This window comes from Pinus tabuliformis, chromosome 4_1 (assembly GCF_031772625.1).
Source record: "Pinus tabuliformis cultivar Carrire ecotype Pingquan chromosome 4_1, CPIR1, whole genome shotgun sequence".
NCBI classification, from domain to species: Eukaryota; Viridiplantae; Streptophyta; class Pinopsida; order Pinales; family Pinaceae; genus Pinus; species Pinus tabuliformis.
The window spans coordinates 614,509,597-614,516,866 of record NC_142303.1 but is presented as its reverse complement, the minus strand read 5'-3'; the positions used below and the strand labels follow the sequence as shown (position 1 = coordinate 614,516,866).

At 37.2% G+C, this 7,270-nt stretch overlaps 1 non-coding gene across 1 annotated transcript; it reads right to left on the bottom strand.

The window, feature by feature from the left end:
- Positions 1-5,478: 5,478 nt before the first annotated feature.
- TRNAN-GUU (transfer RNA asparagine (anticodon GUU)) lies at positions 5,479-5,552 on the bottom strand. The gene has a single exon. It is a non-coding gene; the product is annotated as a tRNA-Asn (tRNA).
- Positions 5,553-7,270: the final 1,718 nt, after the last annotated feature.

Sequence of the window (7,270 nt, the reverse complement as noted above, 5' to 3'; positions counted from 1 at the left end):
GTAAGCTGGATGTTACCAAGTTAAACTACAATAAACATTTCTCGTCAAGCTACAATAAACATTGGTACAATTGGGCACATGGTAAATCAACAGTCCACAGTTCGTTTCAAAAATGAACTGGAGCATAACATCACCAATGCAAGAAAAATATATAAATGTGAAGATGAGCGTTGTCCTCAACTTCAAACTTCAGAGCATCTAGCTGCTATGGAAATCATGCAAAATCTCTACAAGAAACTGCTCCAAAATCTCTACAAGAAACTGCAAAAAAATGACTTCCACAAATGTCTTCAAAAATGCTTCAAATTCACTTCACAATGCTGATCACTTCTCCACGAATCACTTCACTCGGAGGTTGTTTCAAATTGTTCCATGGACAACACCAAATCTACTTCGAGGTGGCTTCAATACTGCTCTTAAAATCTGCTTCTTGTTAATCTAAGAGGAAACCTCCAGATAATTGTACAGGAAGGTTGCAAAAATAGAATTCCATGCATGCACATATAAACGGAATACCAACGGATTCACTTGGCCTGATTTGATCGTCTATGACTGTCAGAATGGCATCAATTCAATCACGATGCCAAGCATTTTGCAGCTCCACTCGTAGGCATATAAAATCCTCGCACTTTTACAAACAGAAAGCACCACAACACAAGACTTTGATGGCCAACAATGAAGCTAACTGTATCTCAAAATTTTCAGACCTGCAGAACAAAGAATGACGATCCCAAGTGCATGCATCAAGAGTAGTGTTGCTAAAGCTACCAAAGACGGTACTCTGCTCTCATATATGTTATGAAATGATACCCAGGTGCTTTTCTTGACATCAAAACATGGCCCAAAAAACTAAAGTAGTTGCTACATAATCAAGTTTGTTAAAAAAGAAACGTGTTGAGGATAGCCCCTAAGAGTCATCAAAGTTATCCGCAGGAATTATGAGCGCAAGTCATATGAAGGGCTCTATTTCTTTTTGGGTTCATATTTGAGTTCCAGTGAGCACCCCGATATTCACTTTAAATACATTGAAGCAGCAGCAAAAACTGGTCAAATCAAAGAGGTGGAGCGTGTAACCAGAGAGTCAAACTTCTATGACGCAGAGAAGACCAAGAATTTTCTGATGGAAGCGGACGAGCTTCAATGGTTGCATGCAGTGTTCCTCGGTCATATCCTCTCCTTCCTCAGCGATGGAAGCGACCAGAATCTTGAAAATGCATATTCAAAATTCAGAAATAAAGCCTCCGCACTGTAACACAAAAAATGTAACATGACAGCAGCATTCTCGAGCACCAAACAACACGTCCTTTCGTAGAGACGTTGACAGTCCGCCGTAGGAGGAACTCCTGGAATGGCTACACCAACACAGCGTTCAACGGGCTGCAGCAATTTATTGTAATGAGCACGCAATACAAATTTGAGCTCTAAATGGGCCAGCCATTCGGCCTGTCAGCCAGCGCATGCAACTTTAAAGTGGATTTCAGGTTGAATGAGCGTAGAAACCGTGCCCTTCTTCTTCCAACACCATAACCTTCCTCGGTTTAGCAGTGACGGGTGCAGGAGCCCAGAATTGCTGGGGCTCTTACCATAGCCTCCACGCTCTTACCGCAATGCTTCAACGACTCACAATAATCAAGGCTGGAGAGCATCGATCTACCACTGGACAATCTCAGCAGAAAGTTTCCGAAGAGAACAAATAGGACGGCCTGCAAAGCAGGGAGAAGATATCGGAGGGTCCGCGATGCCTAGGGTCTACGCTCTCAGATCCACAGCTTGCAGAGTATTTAACGTACAATCGTGCACCATCTTTCAATTCAGGCAGCGTTCACAACGGTTCTCAACAAAGTTTCAAGACTGTTTAATGCACCAGAGTCTTCAAACCACCGCACCAAATGAACCCTCTCCCCATGACAAACTTGATGCAGATGCGTTATTCAATGTGGCAGATGTATTTGGAATGAGCGTTATGCAGAGAACTATGCAGATGCGTATGACAGATACGTAGATGACAGATGCGTTATTCAACGTAGCGTTATTGAAATGATGCGTTATTCAACTAAATAGATGCGTTATTCACCTGCAAATCTGCGAGGATTAAGATTTCACAGAGGCTGAGCGTATATGGACAGTGAACACAAAGCGTATATGGACAGTGAACGCAGAGCGTATATGGACAGTGGCAGCATGTCAGGAGCGCTGGAAAAGAAGCATGCGTTTCACTCAGCAGTGTTTCAGGCAGCGTTATTGTTTCAGCTCTGACATCATTTTGTATGCAGCTTCAGAAGAGCAGGGCGCAGGTACAGCGCAGGGATGGCAGAATTAATGGAGCGTTACAGAAGACTAGGCCAGCTCTAGTCAGCACTATTCAAGGCAACTCAGACCAGTTGCTCAGGGAAAACAGGCCACTCATCATGGCTCCGATACCATGTTAAACTCACATGGACAGCAAGACACATATGAAAGATAAATCAGTGAGTTCATTTTTTATTAACATAAGATACACATTTATAGTACAATAGGTGACTCTTGGGTTTCAGATCCCAAGGTCTCTTGGACTGCTTAGTCTTTTCAGCTTCCACACTAACCCTTTAGGATTAGGTGTCCAACAAAGATCTTCCCCGATTCCCTTGATGGCTCCTTCAGTTTCCTTAGGGTGATGTCCGACATGTTTTTTAAGCTCATTGAAGGGCTTCCCACTATTGAGAAATCAATTTGACTATAAATTAGGGTAGATTTCTCTTCTTTGATAATTGCTTGTGAATGTTGTTGGCTTCTTATTAATGTTTATTATGTTCTCTTCATTAAATAATTACCAAATGTACAAAATATGAAGATCACAAGCAACAAGGAACACAAGATTTAGGCTCCAAGCCAAGGTGGAAACCCCTCAAGGGGGAATACCCAGAAAAAATTATCTTCTTATAGAATCAGATCAAAGTGAGATATCCAAGACCCATGACCATAAAAAGACTCCAACCCTCAAGATGCCAAGTCAAGCCCTCCTTCCACATAGAAAATCCATCAACAACAAGAGACAAACAAGAGATGTGCCAAGGAAAAACTTCCACAAACCTGAGCTTAAGAGAAACTCTTCTTTACTTGTTAATTTCTGACTTTGGCCCTCCTTCCTTATGTGATATTTCAGATCAAATCATGCAAAATGCTTGTCTCCAATTGAGCTCAGTTCACCCTCTATTTATATTGTCCAGAGGGGTTTGAATATACATGTCTTTTAGGGCAAGGATGACTTGATAGCGAAGGCCGACTTGGCATCTATAGGCAATTTTTACCCAAATTACATATTTGAAAATCCTTTTTCTAGACTACAAATATGCCTTTGACTTTGACCAATACAAATAATAATGAGCATGAAGGACATGATTAAATAAAATAATAATATGACTTGAGAATGAAATCCATGCTTGAAAAATAAAATTCATTTTTCTTCTTTTTGTTTTTACATAAAATATACAATGACATAAGTGCAAAGATAATCATGAAGACCAAACCTAGTTACATTTTCCAACACCCACTGCTTCCTATGCTGATGGAATATTGCCTTCTTCATGCGATGGAATAGAATTTTGATTGTTCCCATCTATCTCCTCTTCTTCCTTCTTCTCCTTTTTCTGGCTCTTGGATCTCCCTAGCCTCTTGTTCAGCATTTACCATTTCTTCCTCGGGTGCTTCTTTTCTATTGTCATTATTTGCAACTTATTTTTCATTTTCCTCTCATCATTGCAAAATCTCAAAAGGATTTGATGAGGTTTAAGCTTCATTCTTACCTTGATTTGATTGAGTTTTACTTTCTACTGCTTTTCCTTTGTTCCCCCCCGCCCCCCTATGTTTGCCATTGTTCCTCTTATGTTTCTATTGTTCCCTCACCCTTGCATGGTTGAGCCTTCTTGCAATCTCTTGTGAAATGGCCATATTCATGGCATATCTAGCATTTGAAAGGAAGCTATTCATAGTACAAAACTTGACGATGGCTCCAATTGCCTTGTGTGAGGTTGATCTTCGTAGTTAGGCCCCTCTCTAAATCTACTTCCACACAAATATTTGCACAAGCAAACTGAGAACCCTTGGGGTTCAACTATGTCCAAATATTTCCCTAGACCATTTCCAATTGCTCTTAGACAATCATCACTCCAACACAATAGAGGGAGTTTAGGAGGCTTTACCCAGACATGCACTGCATTTGGAATATCATCATCCGAGTCAAAGTCCAAGAACCATTTATTCAAGTACATTCCCCGAGTCCCAAAGAAATACATGACGTTTCTGAATATTACATCTTTATCTTCTTTGTATTTGAACATGAAAGCAAAGAAATCGTTCCCACATGTAAACAAGTCAGTTCCCTTTCATCAATGGCCTCCACGTTTTTTCTAGCCATTGATCCATATATATGGGGGATAACCACAATCCAATGAATTTCCTTACTAAGGGCCAATAAAAAAAGCCAATGAATTTCCTTACTAAGGGCCAATAAAAAAAAGCCAAAGAATTTCATCGAAACCATAGAGGAAGTGCCACAAAGGGAATGGTTTCTACCTTATTGACAAATATGGTATGCGCTTCTTTTGTTCAAGATTTCATGGAGAGTGATGCTACAAGGGCCTAAAACGCTGATACCAAAAGATATGGATTCAGATGTTCCACGACTGACTGCCCTTATTGAAGAATGACATGGAAAAGAAATGAAAGACATGTTAGTTCACCATGCTCGAATTCTTCACAAGGCCTATCTCCAGTGTAAGGACGAAGACCAATGGGGCTCAAGTTCTTCAAAGTCTTATCTTGGGGTTCACATGAAGTATTTCAAGGTTGTCTCCACGCGAGAGAAGGAAGCCAAAAGATAAGGCTCTAAGAGCAATAAGACATTGACTCAAGGAGATGGTAAACAATTAGTCAACTTAGGGGAAATCATGTTAATGTTAGAGGAATTTCGTCCCTTAAATTCTTGAATTTTCAAATAATTTTATTTGTAACAATGAATGTCATAATTAGTTTATGATTATTTATTATTGATCAGTAACTTACTAATTTCAATTAAACTTAATATGAAAATTTCTAAATTTTTTTAAAATCCAAGCTATATATAACTTTTTATTTCTAATGAATAAAGTAATTTACTATATTAAAAAATATATATATATATATATATATATATATATAATATATATTCTTATTTCAAAAATATATGAATAAAATGAAATCCAATCTATATATAACTTTTTATTTCTAATGAATAAAGTAATTTACTATATTAAAAAATATATATATAATATATTCTTATTTCAAAAATATATGAATAAAATAAAGGAGAACTTTAAAAATAGAACAAAGCTCTATATAACATTTTATTTCTAATGAATAAAGTAATTTACTTTATTAAAAATATATATATATGATACATTCGTTTTTCAAAAATATATGAATAAAATAAAGGAGAACTTTAAAAATAGAACAATCTACATGCGCTAGAAGGAGGGCTTGAACCTCCGACCTTGTGGTTAACAGCCACACGCTCTAACCAACTGAGCTATTCCAGCCACGATTTCAACAACTTTTATTTATAACCTTTTTTTTTGTAGTGTCCACTGGATAATGAATATTTTAAAACATCATGCGGCACTCATTTGAATTTCTGAAAAAGAGTAACAAATCTCTACGAAAGACACGAAATTTATTATCACCTTCCGTTGCCGGGATTTGAACCCGGGTCGCGTGGGTGAAAACCAGCTATCCTAACAGGACTAGACGACAACAAAATTATGCTATAAAATTTTGAAATGAATTCTCCTCTCTCACTCCATATTCTGCGGTTTTGGCAAAAACTATGTCGTTCTCATTATCGTGCTGCGGGAAAAGCCACTGGCTTAAAAATCTTTTAGATAAATATATTAAATTACTTTATTCAAAAAACAGTTTATCAATATTCTATCATTTGAATTTATGTATGCTCGATAAGAACATCAATATATAATTAAAATAAATCAAAATTTAAAATATTTAAACAGTCCTATTTTTATTGGCCTAAAGATGTAATTGTTAAAATTAAAGAAGACAACTTACAATCTAAAATTTAGTAATTTTGAGGTGAGCAAGTTGTGCTTGGGACTCCCCCAAAGTGGAGAAAACTATGCTAATTCATTATTGAAATCAGAATATATAAGTTTATGTCATAATAGGGAGATTTAGAATTAACATCTAGAAAATAGGAACTAATCTTAATCTAGGACACACATTCAACAATAAAACAAACTTTCTCCAATACTACCTATTCTCCATTAATTTCAACACTCCCTCTTAATGGAGATAGGGTTCACATGGTTGTCTTTAATTTCCTCATTGTTGTCCTCCATCAGCAAAGGAATGTGCCACTCCTCATAGCCTTTGTCTATGTTTCCTTAATCAACATGCTTATGAAATATAACATCTCTACTCGCAAACACCTTGTGAGTAGATGGATTAAACAGTTTGTATGCTTTAAACTTAGAACAATACCCTACAAATATGCATTTAATGACATTCACATCCAGTTTCTTCCTATCCTCTTTAGGAACATGAGCAAAAGCTTTTGAACTAAAAACTCTTAAATGACTAACTGTGGGTTTAAAACCATATAAAGCCTCGAATGGAGTCTTAAGGTCAAGGCTCTTCATTGGACTCCTATTCTTAAAATAGACTATAGTATTAATGGCTTCTACCCAAAAACCATTAGATATGTTCTTACCTTTCAACATGTTGCATGCACACTCCACCAGAGTTTTGTTCTTCCTCTCTACAACCTCGTTTTGTTGTGGAGTGTGGGGTACTATAAACTGTTGAATTATCCCATGGTCCCTGCAATATTCAACGAAGTTTCCCAGCTTGTATTCTCCCCCTTGATATGACCGGAGAATTTTGATGACCTTTCCTGTCTATTTTTCAATCATACTATGAAACTCTTTAAAAAATGTATGACTCTTCTTTTTTAGAAAATACACCCAATTATATCTTGTGCAATCATCAACAAATAATAAAAATAATATTCTCCTCCTAATGATCTTGTCTGCATTGGTCCACATATGTCAGTGTGCACAAGTTCGAGGATATCTCTCTTTCTTCTATTTAAACTTGAGGGAAATTCATCCATGTGCATCTTCCCAAGTGCACATCCTTCACAATCAACATGTGCATTTTTTAAAACAGGGAGTCCATTGACCATACCTTGTTTTTGTAGCAGCAATAAGTCAAGAAGATTGATGTGTCTGAATCTTTGATGCCA